The sequence below is a fragment of the Rhinolophus sinicus genome, chromosome 11 (genome assembly GCF_057876585.1).
Source record: "Rhinolophus sinicus isolate RSI-liver-muscle chromosome 11, RSI-T2T, whole genome shotgun sequence".
Lineage (NCBI taxonomy): Eukaryota > Metazoa > Chordata > Mammalia > Chiroptera > Rhinolophidae > Rhinolophus > Rhinolophus sinicus.
In genome coordinates, this window is record NC_142511.1 from 4395584 (window position 1) to 4418198 (window position 22615).

General features: G+C 41.1%; 1 long non-coding RNA gene across 1 annotated transcript in view; it reads right to left on the bottom strand.

Moving 5' to 3' along the window:
• The window catches only part of LOC148756608 (uncharacterized), a 157491-nt gene that overhangs the window by 111018 nt on the left and 23858 nt on the right, over positions 1–22615 (bottom strand). The window contains exon 3 of the long non-coding RNA XR_016022705.1: positions 7860–7924. This is a non-coding gene — a long non-coding RNA (uncharacterized LOC148756608). The remainder of the gene's footprint in view (positions 1–7859; positions 7925–22615) is intronic.

Consider the following 22615-nt stretch of genomic DNA (forward strand, 5'->3'; position numbering starts at 1 on the left):
AGGAGAGACAAATAGGGGCGAGAGAAGTGGAGACTGCTTGGGCTCGATGAACTTGTCAGAAGGGGGCTTGTGGACATGAAAGCTGGGCACTGTGCCCTCGGTGGCATGAGTGGAGGCTGTCCTTGCTTGGATTCTGAAGCCCCATCTTCACAGGCTCAACCTTAGGATCCCATTACGCACCACAGAGCTTGATTTGATCCCCTTCAGTTTCTATTTGTCTACAGATTGAGCACCTTCAATGTGCCAGGCGCTAATGCCAGCAGTAAGCAATGAACAAGACAGACGTGGTTTGTCTGTCAAGCCTTCAACATGGTTTGAGTGCAGTTGGTGGAAACAGAAAACTGACAAATAAACAAGGTTACTTCGGGTCCTAAGAAGGGCTATGAAGAAAAAGAAAGGAATTAAACAGGGAGAGATGCTAGAGAGTGACTGGATACTAGAAAGAACCTTTAAATTGGGAGAGGCTTCCTATGGTGGAGGCTGGAGAAAAATGTGGCTAAGACCTTAAAGATGAGACAGAGCCCCCCACTCCACCCCACAGGGAGATCTGGGGAGGGGGGCAGATCACAGAGAGCATTTGGAAGGAGAAGGGGCGCCACATGAGAGAGTCTTGTGGCAGGACCTTAGGATCTGTATGTCCTAAGGGAGGCCATGTGGCTGGAGCATCATACAAAGGATAGAGAGCAAACCAGAGGAGGGTGGAGAAGCCTCCAGAAGCCAGATCACACAGGACTGTAGGTCCTGGTGAAGAGTTACTATTTCATTCTAAATGCAGGAAGAAGCTTTGGAGCAGTGCGGCCACAAAAACCACGTTCTGCTTTCTTCACTTCAGCTCAGTGGTCTCGTCTCCTAAGTTTGCGTCTGGCAGTTTCATAGGTACCTTAGGGAAAGCCTACACTTCGGTCAGTGCCACATTAAACTCTAAGTACATATGATCGAACTGTAAGTAGATAGGATTACAAATCATTCACTAATGGCTCTTCACATTAACCTTTCTATGGCAAGAATCTGCCCTTCTCTCACTGGGCATATCCAACCTAACAGCTTCTCATCATTTCCCATTCTACTTTGGCAGAAAATAAACATGAATTCAAGCAAATGGCTTCTGGAGAAAAATTTTACCTTGGTCAGTAGTTATCCAAGATGGGGAAGCTATAAAAGATGCCTTGCTGAGAAAGGAGTAGGGAGTATTGCTCTCGGTCACCTCCCGTGTTACTCCCCAAAATAAGACCTAGCCGGACAATCAGCTCTAATGCATCTTTTGGAGCAAAAATTAATATAAGACCCGGACTTATTTTATTATAATATAAGACTGGGTCTTATAATATAATGTAATATAATATAATATAATACCGAGTCTTATATTAATTTTTTCTCCAAAACACGCATTAGAGCTGATTGTCTGGCTAGGTCTTATTTTCAGGGACACAGGGTATTAGATCCAAATAAAGTTTTATGTGAGAGCAAAACAAATGGAGATGCCAAACCAAACTTCCCAGTGTTAACAAGAAACTGTGTGTTAAGTGAGGTAACGGACCTGCAGCTAAATACTGAGCAAAAGCAGAGACTCGGGCCTGGAACTAGTTTTCCCCCAAATGTACATTGAACAGTTTCCGCTACACGGTTTTATGGGAGGGCCGGTAATCTGACATGTCCTAGGCATCTGGGCTCATGAATATTCAGGTGGGCAGAGTGCTGAATACTTTATTGAATGATGACATCTGGCACTCCTGGATTAAGGGATGTGTCTAGTCCTGGGAGAAATAGACTAGGTTACTCTTAAGAACACTGGCTTTTACGTAGGGTTCACTTATTCATGAAAATATTCATCCCCTGTCAGTCCAAAAAGTTTTTTTTTTCTAGGTAATGACCTTGTGTCAGATGTGCTAAGGTCTGGAGAAATATGAAGTTTCATATTTACAATCTTGTACCCGATACTCATCAGTTGTTGTTTTTTGTTTTTGTTTTTGTTTTTTTGAAGTTTTCTTTGTTTCCAAGCCCTAGGTCCTATTTAAAATATTGAATCTTCCTGTGTCTCTGAGACATTTTGTGACCTTATTTGATAACCGGCACAAACCGTACTTTGGTAAAACTCTGAAACTCTAGGATCTCACTGTTAAACGGCCCCTAAGACAATTTCTGGAAATGCATGGGGCCACAGAGAACTAAGGATCCCAGCTCAAGACTATTTGGCCAAGGACCCTCAGGGATGACCGATATGTGTGAAAATCTTTTATACTTCTTGTCTTCCCATTTCTAAGGCACAGTAAGTACAGGTGTAGATAGCAGGTAAAGCACACCTACATTCTAAGTCCTTGTTTCTCATTTCAAATTATGCGGTCATGCCAGGTTGTTGGTGCCATAAGGAATCCATGCTTTAACGTGTAGGTTACTATATGTTTTCTCAGTATTTGTGCCGAGCCGCTCCCCTGAGAACACAAATTCTCTGTGTTGATGCTTCATTTCTTCACTAGGAACCCCGACCACCACCACCCCCACCCCCAACTCAAATATAGGAGCCCCATCAGCTCAGGTCTTAATGCTCACGGTACTACTATACATAAGCCTTTGCTCTAAAAATATCCAATCGTCCAGAACTGATAGTTTGCATGGAAAGTCCATTACTTTGTTACTTCTGGCAGGCGCATGTGTTTTTCTTTGGCGGGCCAGGCTAGCGGCGTTTCCAGCAGCGTGGGTAACTGGCGACCCCGCCGAGTTCCCTCTCCGCGGCCTGTCAAAATCTTGTCTGACACAGGTAACCTGGACACGACTATGTAAACACACCGGGGCTTGCGGTGCTGCCTCTAATTGTCACACCCTGCCACCAAGTCTCCCTAGCCTGTCAGTGAGTGCTTAGCGCTCTCTGGGCCCAGCACAGGGACTCACCACAAGATAAGACTTTGCAAGAGAACTTTGTGTTCAGGGGTTACGTTCTGCCTTAGACTTAAGTTCCAAAGGCTTCGGGTGTGATTGCTGCCATTTATTTCGCCTTGCCACTTTGGGGTGGACAGTCCCCCTTTCTGGATCCTGGAACTCAGTACTTTCCGGTTGTGCTTCTGTCCCTTTCACTGCTCAGCCTGAAGTGGGTTTACTCTGATCCATCTACTGGCTTTCTCTTCCAGAACACGTTTGAATAAAATTGTAAATAGGGATCCCAGCTGCGTTTTCATTTCCTATTCCATGGTATTCGTGAGAGGGGCTTCTCTTTCCTGCCAGAACACCCTCCCTAATTTTTCACAGAATTTCTCTCCAACGAACAGTCATTGGTTTTCCAAATTCTGCTAACGCTGACTGACGAAGCAAGACATTCAGAAATCTGCTCTGTGAAATAGTCCTAAGTGCGAGTGGTTGCTCTCTTCTATTTTTTATCATGCTAAGTAGTTCACGTAGAATGCATCTTTGTTTTCCTCTAGGCTAAAACTCTCTTAAAGTAACAGTGAGCACAGTTTCCCTTCAGCACTGAGCCTCTTGCAATGAGTATTGGTTGAATTGAATTTCAAATCAGCTTCATAAACTCATTCGACTTAATTTGGCCTTTGAACATGGCCTGATTAAGTGATGGACCTTTCTTCCAAGTTTCTAATTTCGAGTACTCTTTGTATTTCTCAAGCCTGAAACTTTTTTTAAAAAAGGAGGCTAGAGAATTCCATCCATACCCAAAGGGTTCGAATTCCAAGGTGAAAATGCACGTTGCCTCATCAGCAGCCTGTGTATGGAGGTATGTTTGGCTCTTCTCAATAAATTTGCCTCCTAAAAGATCACCTAGGATAATGAAGGAAACGCTTCCCTCTATCCTTAACTAAAAATAAAACCTCTGGGCTTCATGAAACACAAGATGTCTCCCTTGCACGAGATATAATGCAGCTGGACAGAACTCTCTGATGGGTTTTTATCGAAAAATGCCCTTGTCTCCTTCGCATTCCCTGAAGCAATGGGTAGCTGCCAATTTATTCAGCATCTGGAGGCATCTGGTAAAGCTCGGGTTTGATTGCCTTGGTCAGTTTGGGTAGAAACAGACCCAGGAATCAGTCTTCTAGGCATGGTTTCTCTATTACTAACAATCCACTCTGTAAGCGTATCCACTCTGTATGTTCAATCATCTTGAAAATTACCCTCTACTTTTCCATTGCTCACATTACCTTCGCTAGTCAGTTTTGTAGCTACTTGGAATTTATGTAGAATATTTATTAAATGAAATCACACCAGTGGGCCCCAGGACCCATGGACTTGAAATACGTTTATAGTTGCTCATGTGACGAAGTTCTTTCCAGAGAGGGAAAAGAAATAGGCCAAAGGCTATCTCCTGGGCGTGTCCAGATTACGAAAATGCAAATCTTGTGAACAGTCCCTAGTATTCACTGAACAGGGCTCTCTCCGGCCTTAAACGGGATGAAGAGCCCTAGAGAAAACTGTTAGCCCTTGGTTACCAAAAAGTGAAAATTGTGACTTCAGCGCCTTGCTTTTGTTGTTGTTGTTGTTGTTTTGGTCTGTTTGTGTTTTGTCAAGACTAAACATAGCATAGAAATTTTGGAGATAATCAGATTTCCAATCGTATAGAATATTGAAGTCTGCATTTGTGTACACCATTACTATGCTTTGTTAGAAAGAGATTCTTGACCATACTACTTGTCAGTGGAAGTTTCTTCATGAGTAAGTGGGCTGCCCCAGCCAAAAAAAAGGCTTATGTGAACCAGTTTGTTTCCAGAATAAGAGAAAGGTTTAATGTCTTCATATCTATGTGTGGACAAACTTCAAACACTTAAAATGTCCTGTGAACATGTCTAACACAATACCTCTCAACTTAAAAAACTCAAAAAACATGTGAGAACTTATTAATGGTGACGAAGCCCAAGGGAGCTTTTAAAATCAGTAAATGAGGCATAAAATTATAAAATTGTACAAGTATTTTCCAAGCAGATATATCATTACCGACATACCCTCCATCTACACATACTTCTCACAGAAACTCCTGCAGGCTCTTGGAAAGGAACAGGACAAGCTTTCTACTATAAAATCACAACAGGAGTCCTAGCTCGAGAAGTGATATAGTAGAAGCAGAAAGGTATCACTTAGCAGTATGTTATATTCCGTCTTATTCTTGTATTGAATGGTGTATTATTAATCCCACGTTCTTGTGGTCTCATTGACTAGATTATGTAGCATATGGACAAGGATGACATATAATACCTTTTTTAAGGCAAAAAGTGAAATATATTATCTCATGGAACCAAATGCTGAAGCCAGGGGTTTAAATCCTATCAGTCTGTCTCCCCTCCACCTTTTGTTCTCTCCTTTTCCCTTTGTTTCTTTCTCTGTCTGCCAGGCCCATTCTCTTCAGCTCTAAACATGGATGCTGCAATCCTCAGGCACACATCTCAGCTTTGACACAAGAACAGAACTGAATCAAATACTACTTTTTCTATCTGTTGTAAAAAAGCAACACCAGGTTCAACTGCCTCCCTAAGAGTCACTGCAGTTTGAAAGGCTTTAGTCCATAGATGAAATGCCAATCTGAAAATCTTGAGTATTTAAAAATATATATGAAAGAGATTTTCTCAGTTGATGTATGCAAATAAAATACGGATTTCAGGAATAATACAGTAATGAGGCAAATGAAAATCCCATATGCTTTAGGTGGGAATGTAAAGTGGCATGAACCACTTTGGATAACAGGTCTGCAGCCTCTAAACATATATTTATCATGTAATCCAACTTGTCCACTCCTAGGTATTTATCCAAGGGAAAACCGTCGACTCACAGAAATATATGTACACTAATACTCACAGAAATTTTATATGTAATAGCTCAAAACCGTTAACAACCCAAATGTCCATCAACAAGTGAATGGATAAACAAACTGTGGTATGTCCATACAATGGAATACTACTAAGCAATAAAAAAGCAATGAACTGTTCATACATACTACAACATGGATGATTCTCAAAATTATTATACTCAGTGAAGGAAGTTAACCGGAAGAGAGTATATACGGTATGATTCTACTTATGTGATGCTATAGAAAACAAACTAACCTATATTGACAGAAAGTAGATCACTGTTTGCCTAGCGGAACTGGGTGGAGTGAGGAAGAGCAGGAAGGAAAGATTCTAAAGACCTACGACCTATACATTGGAAACTACAACACCCCGTGAAGAGAAAGTTAATAAGACCGAAGTAAATGGAGAGATATATCATTTTCGTGAATTGAAAGACTCAATAGTAAGATGTCAATTCTTCCCAAATTGATCTACAGATTCAGTACAAACCCAGTCAAAATAGTTTTATTCTTGTAGAAATTGAAAAGCCAATTCTAAAATTTATATGGAAATTCAGAGGTTCTAAAAGAGCCCCCTGATAAAATCTGAAATAGAAAAATCAAGTTGGAGGACTTACACTACCTGTTTCTCAGCCTGTAAACCTACATTAATCAATACAGATACATTAATCAATACAGAACAGTGTCGGCAAAAAGCTAGAGCTATAGATCCATAGGACGGAGCTGAGAGTCCAGCACTAGACAAACTCATATTGGGTTGATATTTTATGACAAAGATGCCAAGGTATGTCAATGGGGAAAGGACATTTTTATCAACAAATTATGCTGGAACAATTAGACAGTCACAATTAAGATGATGACACTTGACCCTTATTTTCATAATATAGAAAAATTAACTCAAAATGGAGTGTAGACCTAAATGTAAGTGCTCAAACTATAAACCGTCTGAAAGAACATTTAAGAAAATCTTTGTGACCTTCAGCTAAACAAAGATATCCTAGATTGAACCACAAGAAATCTGCAAATGATAAAAAAAAAGATTGATACATCGGAGTCCACCAAAATTAAAAAGGTTTGCTCATGAAAAAACAGCATTAAGAAAATGAAAAGGCAAGCCACAGACTAGAGGAAAATATTGCCTAAAAAGATGTATCTGACAAAGAACCTACACAAAATACATAAAAATATTTATATCTCAATAATGAAAAGGCAAATGACATAAAAAATAAGGAAAATATTTTAACAGATGTGTCACAAAGGATATACACAGGCGATAGATAAGCACAGAAAAAGATTCTCAAGGTCATTAGTCATTAGGGTAATGCAAATAAAACCACAATTAGATGCTAATACACACCCATTAGAATGGCAAAAATTTTAAAAACTGACCATACCAAACGGTGGCAAGGATAAAGGATATGGAACAACAAGAGCTCACATACATTGCTGGTGGGAATGCAAAATTATACAAATAGCTTACGTAGTTAAAAATATATATACTTACCAGATATTCCACCAATTCTACTGTTTGCTTTTATTCAAGAGAAATAAAAACACAATCCACCCCAAAATTTGCACTCAAGTGTTTATAAAAGATTTATTTATAATAGCCCCAAACTGGAAACAACCCAAATTTCCATCAACTAGAAATATTTTTAATCAGACCTAATTTTGAAAAGCAAACAAACATGTTCAGACCTGATTGGAAAGCCTACCATCCCATGTTTTTCTCTGAGTTTATAATCATAGCCAAATGTCTTAATTGTCAATTAAAAAGTTTTGATTTTTTTCTGCTAGAATTTAGAAGACAGTCCTCTAGGACCCTTTCGTACCACTCTTAGAACTGGGAGGACAATGAGGCCGCCATGTTGAGTTTTACTCTTCTCAGTAACCACCACATACACGGCATAATGTGAAAAGCAGTTTTAAGAATGACCTCCGAGCAAATGCCATTTGGTTTCTGTAACCAGGCTTTCCCATGTTTCTCTCTCCATGTCTCGACAGGAGGGAAACTTTTCAAGTGGACACCCTAGACTCGACAGAGACTCCCCCCACTTATCTGACAAGGTTTGAGTCACAGTACCTCATGTCCTCGTTTGTGCATCGCAGCTCAGCAGCATTTTCTGAACCATCTTGATGAGAAGCCAACTAGAAGAAAACATGAGAACTAGTTAGGAAGCAGTCTTTCCCTTTGATGTGTGTTAGTAGGAAAGCCCAGTATCTGATGTGGGCAGATTTCCATCTTCACACACACACACACACACACACACACAGCCTTTAATACAACGTTGTCACTTGAGCAAAAAACTTTCATCTTTAGCTGATCCAATGATGGGAAGCTATTTGGCATGGACTTAATAAAACCTTCATGTAAAAGCAGCCGAGTGCCAGAGCTTCCATATAGAGCGTAACTTGAGGAGTTATCATGATCCTAGAAGAGCCGTCCGGCTTCCAGAAAGAGGCCAGTAAAATGTGGGGAGTGATAAGGCTAAATTGGGAATGCTGAAAGGGGAGCTATACGCAAGCCTTCAAATTTGACTTCGGATTTCAGCTTCCACATGCGCCCATTTATGATTGGGCTACTCGGTGCCATAGTGAATTCCTGAGATATCCAGAACTGCTTTTTTCAGAAGAAGGTATACCAGTATTTGGGCTACAAAAGGATGAAAACTAGTAACACACGAAAAAATGATAGAACCTACTAACTTAATAGTTCGGATGAACTGAATCTAATAGAAGCATAATTCAAATCCTTCGATTATCCAAATGTCTCATTTTATCAGTAAAATGCATACCATTTTCTATGTAGTATTTGAGAGGAAAACATAAATATTTTCTCTTTAAGCCCAACAGAAGGGAGGGGGGAAAAACACGTTAATTACTGGAAAAACATACACGCTTGGCAATTTGCTTTTGAACAACTGAGAATTGGATCCATGTTCATTTTCTCTGAAGAGCAACATAGAGCCCTTGCCTACCTCTCTGTGCCCTACGTCTAGTCTAGAGGAAAACCAATGGACTCCACCTCGGGAAAGTTCTTTGCATCCCACACAACTCTTGTTCAAGTCTCCCTTTATGAAGCAAAAGCACTGCCTTGTGAGGACCTCACCCTGAGATACAGATATTAGCCTGCTCAGCAGCAGGGTTTGATTGAGCCACTACCTCAGTTATTGAGTGGCCCTCAGAGATGAGAAGATATTCAGGAGAAGGCATTCGGGGACTCAGACCCTGTGACATGAGAGACTCCTGCTATACTGAAGACTCAGTCACGAGTGCCAAGTAAATGAGGCGACATACAAACTAGGTCACAGGAGACATTTGCTTTTCAGTTACCTAGTGGGAAGTGAGAAATGGAATAGAGGAAGGATTCTCAAATCATATATACATTATATTTATCTACCAGGGAGACTCAATTGCCACAAAGATTTACTAGATAGTGCTTATTCAGAAGCAGAACTACATTGAAATGCCCAATCTAATCTTGTTGATGCAAAGGCGAAAAATAACTTATTGTTCCTGTTTCTAGAGCTACCTCTTAAATCTCATCATCAGGGGTCTAGAAAGTACAAATATTCAGTTTTTACCAAAAGCCTAATTTATGAATTTCCCTTACCTCCTTGGATCCACAAAGCTCTGCCTAGCTAGACTTTGGAGCACACAAAAAATACACCTTTTATAATCCGTTTGTACCCATTTAAATACGCTCAAGGAAAAAACACATTCATCTTGGTAGGAATGCTTCTTCGAATTAATGAAATAGCTGAATTAAAATTTTTTAGCAGTGGGATTTTATAACTTTTCTATACTTAAAATAATTGGAGTTAGGCTAACGGTATGTGGCTTGCTAAAGTGGCACTCAGGGGACCTATTTTGTGAATGCAGAAAATGATTTTAATGATACATACCAACTATTTATACTTAGGTTGCCACTGTAATTTGTTGGGAAAAGTTTTTTCACTTCAATTCTATTTACAATCTTTCTAAAAGCCACAGATTTATTTAACAAGCTCTTTGTCCTCACCCTACGAGGACCTTAACTATGTGAGTTCCTATCCAGTGAATCATCAATTATAAGTTAAGGCATTCTAAAGTTCCCTGAAATGACAACTAGCAGGATAACGCCCCATGCACTTTAATTAAGTCTTGTACCTTGGGTTATAAAGCTGGAACCTATATTAAATACCACCTTCCCTGGTCACTTCATCTAATATGTTAAAGTCTCCTTAGTTTCAATGCTCCTAGTCTCCCTTCCCAGTGTTGCTTTTCTCTTTAATATTAATCATTATCTAACATACTATAGCTTACTGTTTCCTTGTTTGTTTATTGTTTGTCCCCCCCTTTGACTATAAACTTCATGAGGGCAAGATTCTTTGTGTGTTCACTGCTATAATCCTATCCCCTGGAATCGTGCCAGGAACATAATATTTGCTCAATAAGTAACTGAATAAATGAATAAATGAGATGTATCTGAGTTTCGACATCCTTTCATATAGAACACAGACATTTATTTGAGGAATTAAAGGTGTAGCTGGGTTTACTACCCGCCATATTTCACTGAGCTAAGAGAGAGGCTCAGATAACAAGCAAGCCAGCTCTCTTCCTGCCAAGGATATTGCCCAAGTGGGCAAATAAAAAATGATGACCATTGCAGAAGAGGAAAGAGTGGCTGGCTACACCTGGAGGTGAGAGATTGTTGAGGAATATCTCCATGGAAACCTTCAGGTGAGTTAAATCTTGGAGAGTCTGACCACATTCCACGGAAGGTCCAAATTAAAACATGTCTTACTCTCAGGAGACACCCCCAGAAATAGTTGGGGGTCATGTAGCTTTTCACATTTTAGTCAGTTAAGTGCCCCAATACAAGCATAAAATTTGGTCAGCCCCATCCTTAATTTAATCCCACAATCTAGTTAACTTCATTGCTTCTTTCCCAAACCAATCCCCCATAAATGAATCACTTTCTCATTACTGAGAGAACTGCGAGCAAGAGTACACACGCACAGGATCTAAAGGCTTTTGTGTCACATGCTTTGAAAACTTTAACAAACAAATTTAAAATATCATAAACACTTCTCTCCACAAATCTGAAATTCTGATTTTTTTAAAAAGCGTTTTTTTATTACATTTGTGAAGATGATAACCTTCCCCTCCCTCTTTGGTTTCCAATGTGATAAAACTTCACCAAACTGAAAAGCCACGGCACCATTGTAAATTTCTAGGAAGAAACCAGGAAGACAATAGGCAGAGTACCTTACTCTAATCTGAACTGTCTAGGAAAAACAAAGATGCTACAGGCAGCCTCAGAATTAACCTCTGCATACTGGTGCTGAAGCCTATTCCACTGGCCATGACAATAGGCTCCAACCTATGGCAAGGAACTTTGTCCAGTCTCTAAAAATCAAAGCCACGAATGATGTGTGCCTGATGCAAGACTCAAGCAGTGTGACCACATTTCATAAGAACGTCTCAAACAGAATTTTCCTGGTATCCAGAGAGCAACCACATATTTGCCAAAAATAAGAACAAGGCGTAATGTCCAGACGAGGTTTCACTGGCTCAGCTCCTCTCCATAGGGATCTAAAGCTGGACATAAGATGCATGAGGAGCTAGAATGACTCCAATTCTTTATGGATCGTGGGGGCTTGGAGAAGCTCTTCTGCCATGGCTCACCCATTATGAGAACAGACAGGAGAATATCTGAGGTTTGTAAGACTTAAAACTTCTTTCAATGTTTGCTTACTGTGGGACTGATTAAACAATGCTATGAACCCTCTCCTACACCAAACCAACCAACCAACCAACCAACCAAACAAACAAACAAACAAACAAAAAATCCCTGGGAGGGCTAAGAATTTGGATCAATAATCTAGAGCTTTTACAAATGTGTATCAGAGTAAAAAAAAAAAAAAAAAAAAATGACAGCAGCTTTTCACCCTGGTTAAAATGATGGAAGAATTTAGTCCTGTCCAAAGATAACACAGAGTGTGAGAAGAACTATCTCAGGACAATCTGTGTTCTTTGGGTTCCTGAAGTCACAGGAAGCAGTCCCTGGAACCCACTGAGGGGTCACTCAGTGCCAATTTCACCCTCTCTGAGCTTCCTCAGTCAAGGCAGCCGTAGTGTCCCAAATCGTCTTGTATGTCCTGGGTCCAGGTAAGTTTGGACTGAAGAGAGAATAATTATGGATCTAATGCATCGCAAAGGTGTAAGCTGCTCTCTGTTTTTGTCTGTTGTTTTTTATTTTTAACTCTGTGTATGTACAACACACATCCATATTATAACCGTAGAAGAGTTTCATTATTTCCTTGTTCTTTTCTCCTCAACACTAGGCTGAAATGTCTGATGGTTTACACGAAGAAGTGAGTATTATGGAAGTCGGTGGCACTGATGTCTGGATGTTTCTTCAACCCATACAGCATGCCTAACAGGTAGGGAGAAGCTGTTCAGCATATGACGAGATGCTTTGAGACGGCCACACAGGATTGGGTTAGTTCCAAATATTCTAGTAGATGTAAAAGTGTGAAGTTTCAGGGCAGCCCAGTTTCTAGGAACATTTCACTCTTGCCTGAAACCCCTTGAGGAGGAGACAGTCCATCAGATATCTCACTATTGCACCTGGTATCCATTCGACCGTCTGTACTCACAGAATTCTCCATCCAGCGAGTCTTTTGCTGGGAATTGAGAGAAAGAGACGGGGACAGAACAAGAAACTCTCTTTTTTCTTGGATATAAACCTGGGGCTCACAGAGCTTGGAGGCACTTGTCATCTTGCCATCTCACGGAATGTACAAATGAAGCCACTACTTTGAAAATGCAGAACTGAAATACGAAGAGCAATGAAACTCTACTGGCATCTGCCAAGGCCCTGGATACAGTTATGTCTAAAACTGGTTCGACCCCGACCCTTTTGGGTTAGAAAAGCCAAAAAAAATTAATCTCTCTCTCTCTGAGCCAAATTGAGTTAGGGTTTTTTTTCCCCATCATTGCACAAGAAGGAGCTGATACAGATGGAGAATAACTGAATCGTCAAGATCTATTCCAGAATTAAAGTTCCCAATGTTCTGGGGATAATTACATTATAACTTGGGTGTGGTGTTTCACAAGCAAAATTAAAATCTGAAAGAAAATAGTACGAGACATCAATCAAGGTTAAGGATTCATTTCTTTAAACCTACAATGTTCCATCATCGGAACTATTTTGGAAAATAAGTGGAAGGATGCATGGAGAGAGGCCCACGTGCAGGTGGTCAGTGATGCTGATATCGCTGAGATATCTGTGGTATTGGAGAGATGGCCTTGTGACGTAGAAACTCTCTCTGCCTTGCTCAAAATATGGAGTATTGTCTTGAAGCCACTGGAATCGAGGGTATTGTGACTGCCCTCACGCATGATGTCTAACTCACATGTTTTTAGATTATCAGGGCATACTCTAACAGCACAATCTCTTCATAAGAGGTGCTAAGTGTCACTTTGGCTCATAGATCGCTTTTAACATTTATAGGTGCAGTGAAATTTAAAACTACACTGAGAAAATCTGTAATGGGTGGTGACCTTTCAGGGACGGTGTTGAAATCTGGTTCATGATTAAAGCAGGGTGTGGTTAAGAGGGCCAGGGATGGAAAATTCTCTTTTGGCAACTTGGTAGAGATCTGGGGTTCAACTGCCAAAACGGCCACAAAAATCTGTTGCCAGAAGAGAAAAATAAAAAGTCTAACAGCAGCTTTAATCGGTGCCAGGCACTGTGTTCAGTGCTTTGTGAGTGACCTCATTCAATTCTAAAAGCAATGTAGACTTTATATTGCTATGCACATATTACACATGATGAAGTGAAAGCAGAGAAGTTAAATAATTTGTCCAAAGTGTCACAGAAAGCCAGTGGTGAAGGCTAGGTTTGAACCCAGGTCTGTCCAATTTCTTGCCTCATGCTCTTACCAACTCAATGCTGCCTGTTGCCACTCCTCTCATTTAAAAACAAGATTCATGAGCCCTTTGCTGCTCCCTTGCATGCACAGGACTCACCCCCCTGCCCGCATCCCCCAGGATTCTCACATCAAAATCTTTTTTTGTTTCATGAAAATTGACTCACAACCATGGAAGTGTGTTTTATTTTTCTTGGAAATGTCCTTCTTCTCTGTCCCTCAATCTGAATTATCACAAAGAAAATAATTTTTCTCACTTGCCTTTGAGGTAAATAAATTAAAAAAAGACATCTCCTAATTTTGTGAAGCATAAAATCTTAAGTTTTTTGTTTGTTTGTTTTTCCTTTCTTTTTACATAGCAGGGAAGATTTTCAAAGCCTCCAAATTGTAAAGAAGGCAGACATAGGCTATGTCCTGGCTGTGCATGCCTCTTGAGATGTGTCTGGAAATCTGGGTCTGTTGCTCAAAGTCTCCTGAGATGTCACTGTTAAGAAGTGTAGCTTTCTGGAAGAAGAGACGCACTCTCACAGCTGCTTTGGAATGGGTTAAGAGCTGCTTGACCCTGGCTGAGGAATAACAAATGCACGTGCTTGTGACGGTCTCATACAGGCTACTCGGGAGTCTCTTCTACTTCTGACACGAACACATTCTTAGCCGAGGCAAATATTGGTTAATATTGAGGTGTCAAGAGACAGGGAGCATCTTGGCCAATCAGAATCACTTTCATTAAAATTTCATATTGGTTAAGGAAGACTGATTGTTTTCTGAAAACTTGTTAAATTTTTAAAGCATCTTTAAACACTGGGGGTTTTGTACATTAAAATTTGAGGGCATGGGGAGAGATCCAAGATGGTGAAGTAGATAAATACTGTGCCTGCTTTCTTCTGTGAACACATTAAAAGTACAACTAAATTATAGAGCAGTCAATCTGGAGAACCATCTGACGTCTAGCTGAACAAAAGGATATGTAACCAAGGATGTATAGAAGAAGCCACATCGAGATTGGTAGGAGGGGCCGAGACACAGAACAGGCCCCAAATCGCCGTGTGGTGGTTGAGAATCAAGAGGGATATCTTAGCCGGAAGGTTTCACCGAGAGGACGGAATGACCCCAGCCCCACATCAGACTCCCCAGTCCAGAGTACTGGTGCCAGGAAGAAGAGCTGCCACAGTATCTGGCAGTGAAAAATAGTGGGGATTCCAACCATCTGGGTGGGACAGAAGGCTGCAGGAAACCGACATTCTCTTAAACAGCCCGAGCACAGACTTATTCTCTCACAGGCACTCACCCTGGGCTCTGGTGGAGGGAAGGTGACTAAGGGGGCATTGGAGGCATATGGGGCACAGATTGAGGTGGCTTCACAGTGAGGACTGGAGGACGGTCGGCATTTTCTCTGTGTGGGGTCCTTCTTCCCTGCAGCCTGCAGGTGGGTGCCATCTTGCCTGTGTTGAGCCCGCCCCCACAGGCTAAATCTGAATTTGATTGGTCTGGTGAGCTCCGCTGGGACCTCACCCCACCCAACTCCCCAATGCCAGAGGCACTTTCTTGGGAGCAGCCAGCACCACTTACATTGCACTCTTTCTTGGAAAACTATCGGAATCCACAGCCCCAGGTGGGCCCCAGTCCTGCAGCCACTGGCCACTGCTCTGAGACTTTTGCTGAGTAGCTCCAGGCTAAGCACTGGAACAAAACTAGAGTCTACATTAACCCGGTGACCGCAGTTCTTCCCACTTTAGTGACTCCCTGAGACCCTGCTTCACCCAATTCATGTACTGTATGAGGCTTTATCAGTGGCTGAGTCGTAAGGGAGCCAGCAGGTGGCAGCAGGCCTTAGGGTGTCCTGGCTTTTTGCAGAGCTACTCCACGCCTGGTACTGGTGGCAGATGTCCTCGGTTCCCAGTGTGGCCTCTCTTACATGTCTCCAGGTTTAGCACAGGTACTGAACAACTGCAGATTGCTTTGTAGCTCCTACCAAGTATTCTGCGGCCAGTCACAGGCAGTGACTGACCTGAGCCTGCACCAGCGTCCCTCACAAGAGGCCTCAGAACTAATACACTTGGAGGTTGACTTCAGACCACAGTAGAGCACCACCCAATTAGCCCCACAAGCAGCACACACAAAGGACAAGCTCAACAGGCACCAGAGCCCACTGGGGCAAATCCCACTTAGTGGGGTAAGCCCCCTGCACAGGAGCCCATAAGCTGTGGATGGCCAAACCCCACAGCCAACCTGCCTGAGGGTCAATCTCCCTCACTAACATGCCAATAGCAATCAAGGCTCACCTACAATAAGAGGGCACACACAACCTACACAAGGGACACTCCTTGAGCACCTGGAGCGAGTGACCAGGGAGACTGTGCCAGAGCCCCTAGTACATAAGGCCACCTAGCCAAGACTGGGAGACATAGCATATCTACCTAATACACAGAAATAAACACCAAGGGGTAGCCAAAATGAGGAAACAAAGAAATACGTGCCAAATGAAAGAACGGGGAAAACTCCAGAAAAAGAACTGGAGGCAACAAAAGGGAAGCAAGCAACTTACCAGATACAGAGTTCAAAACAATGGTTATGATGGTGCTCAAGGAACTCTGTGAGAACTTCAACAAAGAGATTGCAAGCTTAAAAAAGAACATAGAAATCATAAAAAAGAACCAGTCAAAAGTGAAGAATACAATAACTGAAATGAAGAATGCACTAGAAGGAATCATCAACAGACTAGATAAAGCAGAGGACTGAATCAGCGATTTGGAAGATAAGGTAGCAGAAAACACCCAATCAGAACTGAAAGAAAAAAAAAATTAGGGTAGTTTAAGAGACCTCTAGGGTGACATCAAGCGTTACAACATTCACATCATAGGGGTACTGGAAGGCAAAGAGAGAAAGCTAGGGACTGAGAACCTATTTGAAGAAATAATGACTGAAAACTTTCCTAACTTGGTGAAGGAAATAGACATACAAGTCCAGGAAACACAGAGAGTCCCAAACAGGCCCACGCTATAATTAAAATGGCAAAGGTAAAAGACAAAGAGAGAATCCTAAAAGCAGTAAGAGAAAGGCTACCAGTTACTTATAAGGGAGCTCCCATAAGCTTGTTAGCTGATTTCTCAACAGAAACTTTGCAGGCCAGAAGGGATTGGCACAAAATATTCAATATGATGAAAAGTAAGGATTTATAACCAAGAGTACTCTACCCAGCAAAGCTATCATTTACTATCGAAGGATAAAGAGTTTCCCAGACAAGAAAAAGCTAAAGGCATTCATCATCACCAAACCAGTATTATTAGGAGTGTTAAAGGGAATTCTTTAAGATTGGGGGGTGGGAAGGGATTAAAATTCTGAATAAAAAAATTTTAAATGGCAGTAGCTACATGTCTATCAACAATTACTTCCAATGTAAGTGGATTAAATGCTCCAATGAAAAGACATAGCAGGGAGCTGAAAAAAGGTCCTACAGGCTTTCCACCATGTAAGCACATGGCGAAGAGTTCATGAACTTAATTGTCTGACCTTTGGATGCTGCTAAAAGAATCACTTCAATTGAAAGACACACACAAATAGAAAGTAAAGAAATGGAAAAATGTATTTCATGAAAATGGAAATGAAAAACAACCCAAAATAATCTGGGATAGTAATACTTATGCTAGACAAAATAGACTTTAAAACAAAGGCTATGACAAAAGACAAAGAAGGACCCAATAATCCCACTTCTGGGTATTTATCTAATAAAACCCAAGATGCTATTTCAAGGGGATGGTGCATCCATAGGTTCATTGCAGCATTGTTTACAATGGCCAAGATGTGGAGGCAGCCTGGGTGTCCATCAGCGGATGAATGGATAAGGAGGAGGAGGTACATGCACACAATGGAATATTGCTGGGCCATGGAAGGGAAGGGGTTCTCGCCATCTGCAGCAGCACGGATGGACCTGGAGAGTACTATGCTGAGTGGAGTGTCGGACAGAGAAAGACAGATGCAATGTGATTTTGCTTATACATATATAGAATCCAAAGTACGAAATAAACAAACAAAACAGAAACAAACTCATAGATACAGAAAATATTTTGATAGTTGCCAGATGGGAGGGGGTTGGGAGTGTGAGTGAAAAAAGGAAAAGGGATTAAGAAATACAAATTGGTTGTTACAAAGTACTTATAGGGATATAGGATATGGAATATAGTCAGTAATATTGTAATAACTATGCATGGTGTCAGATGGGCACTAGATTTGTTGGGGTGATAGATAGGAGGGGGTTAGGAGGGAGGGTCAAAAAGGTGAAGGTATTAAGAAGTACAAATTGGTAGTTACAAAATATCATGGGGATGTAAAGCATAGGGAATATAGTCAATAATATGGTAATAACTATGCATAGTGCTAGGTGGGTACTAGACTAGTCAGGGGGATCACTTCTTAAATTATATAAATGTCTAACCACTATGCTGTACACCTGATACGAATATAAAACAGCACTGAATGTCAACTCTAATTGAAATTTTTTTAAAGGGGAAATAACAAAGGGGAGAAAAACGTTCAAATTTCCAGGTATAAAGCAAATAAGCCATGGGAATGTAATACACAGCATAGGGAATATAGTCAATAATATTGTGATAACGTGGTACAGTGTCAGACGGTTGCTGGACTTATGGTGATCACTTCTTTAGGTGTATAAACGTTGAATAACTATGGTGTACCCCTGAAACTAATATAATATTGTATGTTAGCTATGTTTTTAATAAAAATCTTTAAATCAATTTTGAGGGCATGGAAGGTTACCATTTCTCAGAACTAAAAATGTGTATCTCCTTCAAACATATTGAAGGAGCTATAAACTTACCATTGCCGACCGCTCAGTTATCACACCCGAGCTACTTATCTCTCCCTTCATACATGTTCTCACTTTAGGTCAAGAAGTAAGTATTGTCCCCAAACCAGTATGTGCTTTGGGCATAAAACTTTTCGAAACAAACTTCTCTCAAACATCCAATATTCTGGAAGAAAAGTAAGAGGAAGTTTTTAAAAACTTGAAAATGAAGGTGGTTAGAAGGAACTTTGAGGAAGCGTAGCTCTGATGTTGGGGAAACTAGAGTCCAGTTGGACTCTGGCCGGCAGAAGGCTCTGCGAAGAGACAGGAGGGAGGACCCTGCACATGCTCCCGAAGAGGGAACATGGGATTAAAAAGCATCTTTCTCCTGACTTCCCACCCAGTGAATACAGCATGCGGCCTGCCTCTGAGAATCTGTGACCCGAGAACATTCCTTCTCCCAAATGGCCATAATGTCACGTTGGTAAGCAAGAGAACTTAATTTGTCATTCAACTGTGGTTACATTATGTAAAGCAATAACTACCCAGAGAGCTGTCACCATGCCCTGCCTTAAGGCAGTGGAAAATCTGGCACGGTTGCCATGGTAATCCTCCTGGCAAAACAAAGGCATCCTGTCACTATTGTTAAATAGTGTTAGACTCTGGGTGGCCTCTACCCCCAGGAGTTGTTTTCATGTTTCCTTATAAAAGCACCATCAAAACTTGTTAAAAGAGGTATTAGATTTAAGAAGGGAAGTAGATAATAGGAGATTAATCTCATTCAGATGAGATTCCTACTCTAACACACTTGACACAAAATCCAGTCTTGGGGGAAAGATACAGCTGGGAGTATACGACACAGAGGAGTCAAACCCAACCTGAATATCTTTATAAATGCAGATAAAACGAAGGATGAAGGCCTTCAATTTCATCACTTCATTCCTCTTAAAAAGCTGAAGGAGAGAGAAGGGGATAGGAAACTGTGATGCATTTTAAGGCAATCATATGCCAGGAAATGACCAGCTTTACAATGATAGATTTTTCTATTCTAGACAGCCTTCTCAGAGACTGAGCTCGACCATCCCTGACCCCTGATCATGGTAGGCACACAGATGATTGCCCATCTAGCTCACCTATGTGAAGCAAATCAATCATCAGTGTTCATTCAACAAGCAGGTATTTCAAAGCTGTTTACTGGTGGATCATTAATTACATTTCAAATAGGATTTTCAAATGAAAACTCCTAAGTCATGAATTGAGGTTCCCTCTAGAGAAAGGAATGAGGAGAAAAGAAACTGAAAGCCCTATTACATGGCCTTCAACATTGGGATAGGTGTCCCAGTCAATGCATTTAAGACGAAAAGAATGAGAGAAAAATCTGCTCTAGAATTATGTTCTTGGCATTCATTCTAGAACTTTCCAGGAGCTATACAGGAGCTTCATCTTATCCAGGCTTGGAGCAAATCGGCATCGAATCGAGGGACTGACAGTTCTCAAGGACTTGGAGAAGGAGACTGAGCATGAGGTCCGGGGTATGCCAAGGGGCAGACAGCTAGGCTGACTCCTTTGTAAATACTCATGCACATACATTTTGCTATGCAAAGTTTCTGATGGAGACACAGGGTTACACGGAATAAAAGAGAAGTAGGTGGGTCCCTCCCTCAAACTCAAGTCAAGATCTCTTTAAAACTCAAAAACTATTTGGCTAAACATGCTCTTAATGACCCGGGATTTTGAGATTTGGGTCTGTCAGGCCATCAACAACAGTGGGTAAGCATCCACTGGGTACAGTGTACTAGTGAATTTAGAGTTCTACAGGGAGCTCCAAGGAAAGCACATATGCTGCTCCTGGTCCCCTGACAGCTTATGGCCCAATAGAAAAAGGACCACCACATAACTGCTTCCAAGAAATACTAAACTAGAGCAGGCTTTCAGCCAAATTGCTAATAAATAAATAAATAAATAAATAAATAAATAAATAAATAAATAAATAAATACTTCCCAAAGCTATTTTATCAGCATGCTTGTTGGCAGTTTGCAGAGTCTTTCCTTTGAAGGATCCCTCCCTGCCTGCTTTGTGTCTTACATGAAATCTCAAGAGCCATGGACTTCAGGACACCTCCCATAGGGCATGCCCTCACATTTGCAGAGCGGGGCCGAAAGCTGGTCTGTTCCTTACTTGATATTTATGGTATCTCCCAGGCTGGTAGCAGCCATTATTGCATTACCATTATAAGAATTTTCTGGCTGAAGAAAGTCAAATGAAGTTGCTATTAGCTTCTAACTGAGCCTAGAAACCAACACAGCATTGCTGATGATTGCTCTTTCTAATTATTTGCAGATGGCTGCAGCCATGTCAACGGGCAGAGGAAACGGCAGAATTTCAGCACTGGTGTTTTTTCATATTTTTATTTGTTAGCATCCGATTTGTTTACTGGTTACTTTAGTCAGTTTACTTGGACTAAGGGAAACAGAGATGACACTGACTATGCAAAAAGGAGGTCTTGTGACTCACATAGCAAGTATCAGAATCTTAAATTTGGGTGGGACACAGTATCCTTTGAACCATTCTCTTACCTTCAAGTGGGGCCATCTTTAGACTATTGAGACTTTTCTTCTATCTATCTATCTATCTATCTATCTATCTATCTATCTATCTATCTATCTATCTACAGACATACATATCTTTACATAATCTATATGTGTATATATCTATGTGTGTGTGTATGTGTGTGTGTGTATGTATTGCATGCGTACACAATTGTAGTCAAGTTCCACTGCTCGCTCCCATTGAAGCATGCCTCTCCCTATGGTTTTCATGGCCTTGTATAGACCCCACCCACTGGACTCTTGGCTCACTGAAACACAATCAAGCATGATGCAAACAGAGGCTTGATAACCACTTGCATATTGGGGCTTACCATCTTGGAACATTTGCTATTGGAGCCCTGACCCACAACGGAAAGCAGTCTATTCTGCCAGTGAGATTCCCGGAGAGGGGAAGAGGTCTTGTCAGCCCTAGCTCTGAGTCATCCCACTGGGGACCTCACCTGTGAGAAGAAGCTATCTTAAATGGTTCAGCCCTTGTCCAGCCGAGCCTGGTCAACTCACAAAACCATAATAACAATACAATGTTTGAAACTACTAAGTTTGGATAAGTGGTGTATTACACGGTAATAGATAACTGAAACATCTGTGTGTATGACATCCAGAGAAATTTCTTAAACTTCCCTCTTAAATTTTGTTACTTTTAAAAATTATAATGTATGTAGTAAGTAAAACAAAGTAAAGAAACTTTACATGGACATTTTAACATAATGAAAAAATAATTGTAAAGCAAACGCCTATGTAACCACCACCCAGGCTAAGAAAAAAGATCGCTAGCACACAAATGCATCCAGTATGCTCTTCCCTCGTCGTAACCGCTCCCCTGGAGGTAACTATCACCTTGATTTTGGGGACATTAATTGCTTAGATTTCCCTTATAGTTTTATCACCAATGTATACATTCTTAACCACATGGTTTATTCTGCCTGTTTGAACTGTCTATGACTAGAGTCACTCTGATTGTATTCTTTTATGACTTGCTTCATTTGCTGAACTTACACGTGTGATGTTCATCCACAGGTGTCATTAGCTCATTTCCACTGCTGATAGCAGTCCACTGAGTGAGCACACCTCAGTTTACCTCTCAATGCGTGTTTGGGTTGTTTCCTCCCTAGACTAGAAATGCCCTCAAAGCTGAGACCTTGTCCTATGCACTTTGGTGTCCCCCATGAAACCATGCCTCCTTCCCAAGGGCCACTGAAAAAAATCCAGATACAGACAAAGCTCTCAGCCTGTAGTCTTGGACACTGTGGAGAGGTTACAATTCTGAATCTGAGGGATTTCACTTAGAATCCACTAAGAATTACTAGCTTAAGTTCATAATGAAAAGTTTAACGATTATACTTCGGTGGAAACTAAAAATAACCACAAAGAGTCCTAACATGGTATGGAACTATATAAAGATGATTTAAGGAAAGAAAACACGGAATGGTCAAGTTACATTCCTGGGCATATTGAGTGTGACTACGTAGTAACGTGTCCGATGCGTGTGTTGTAGAAAATGTCCTGTTG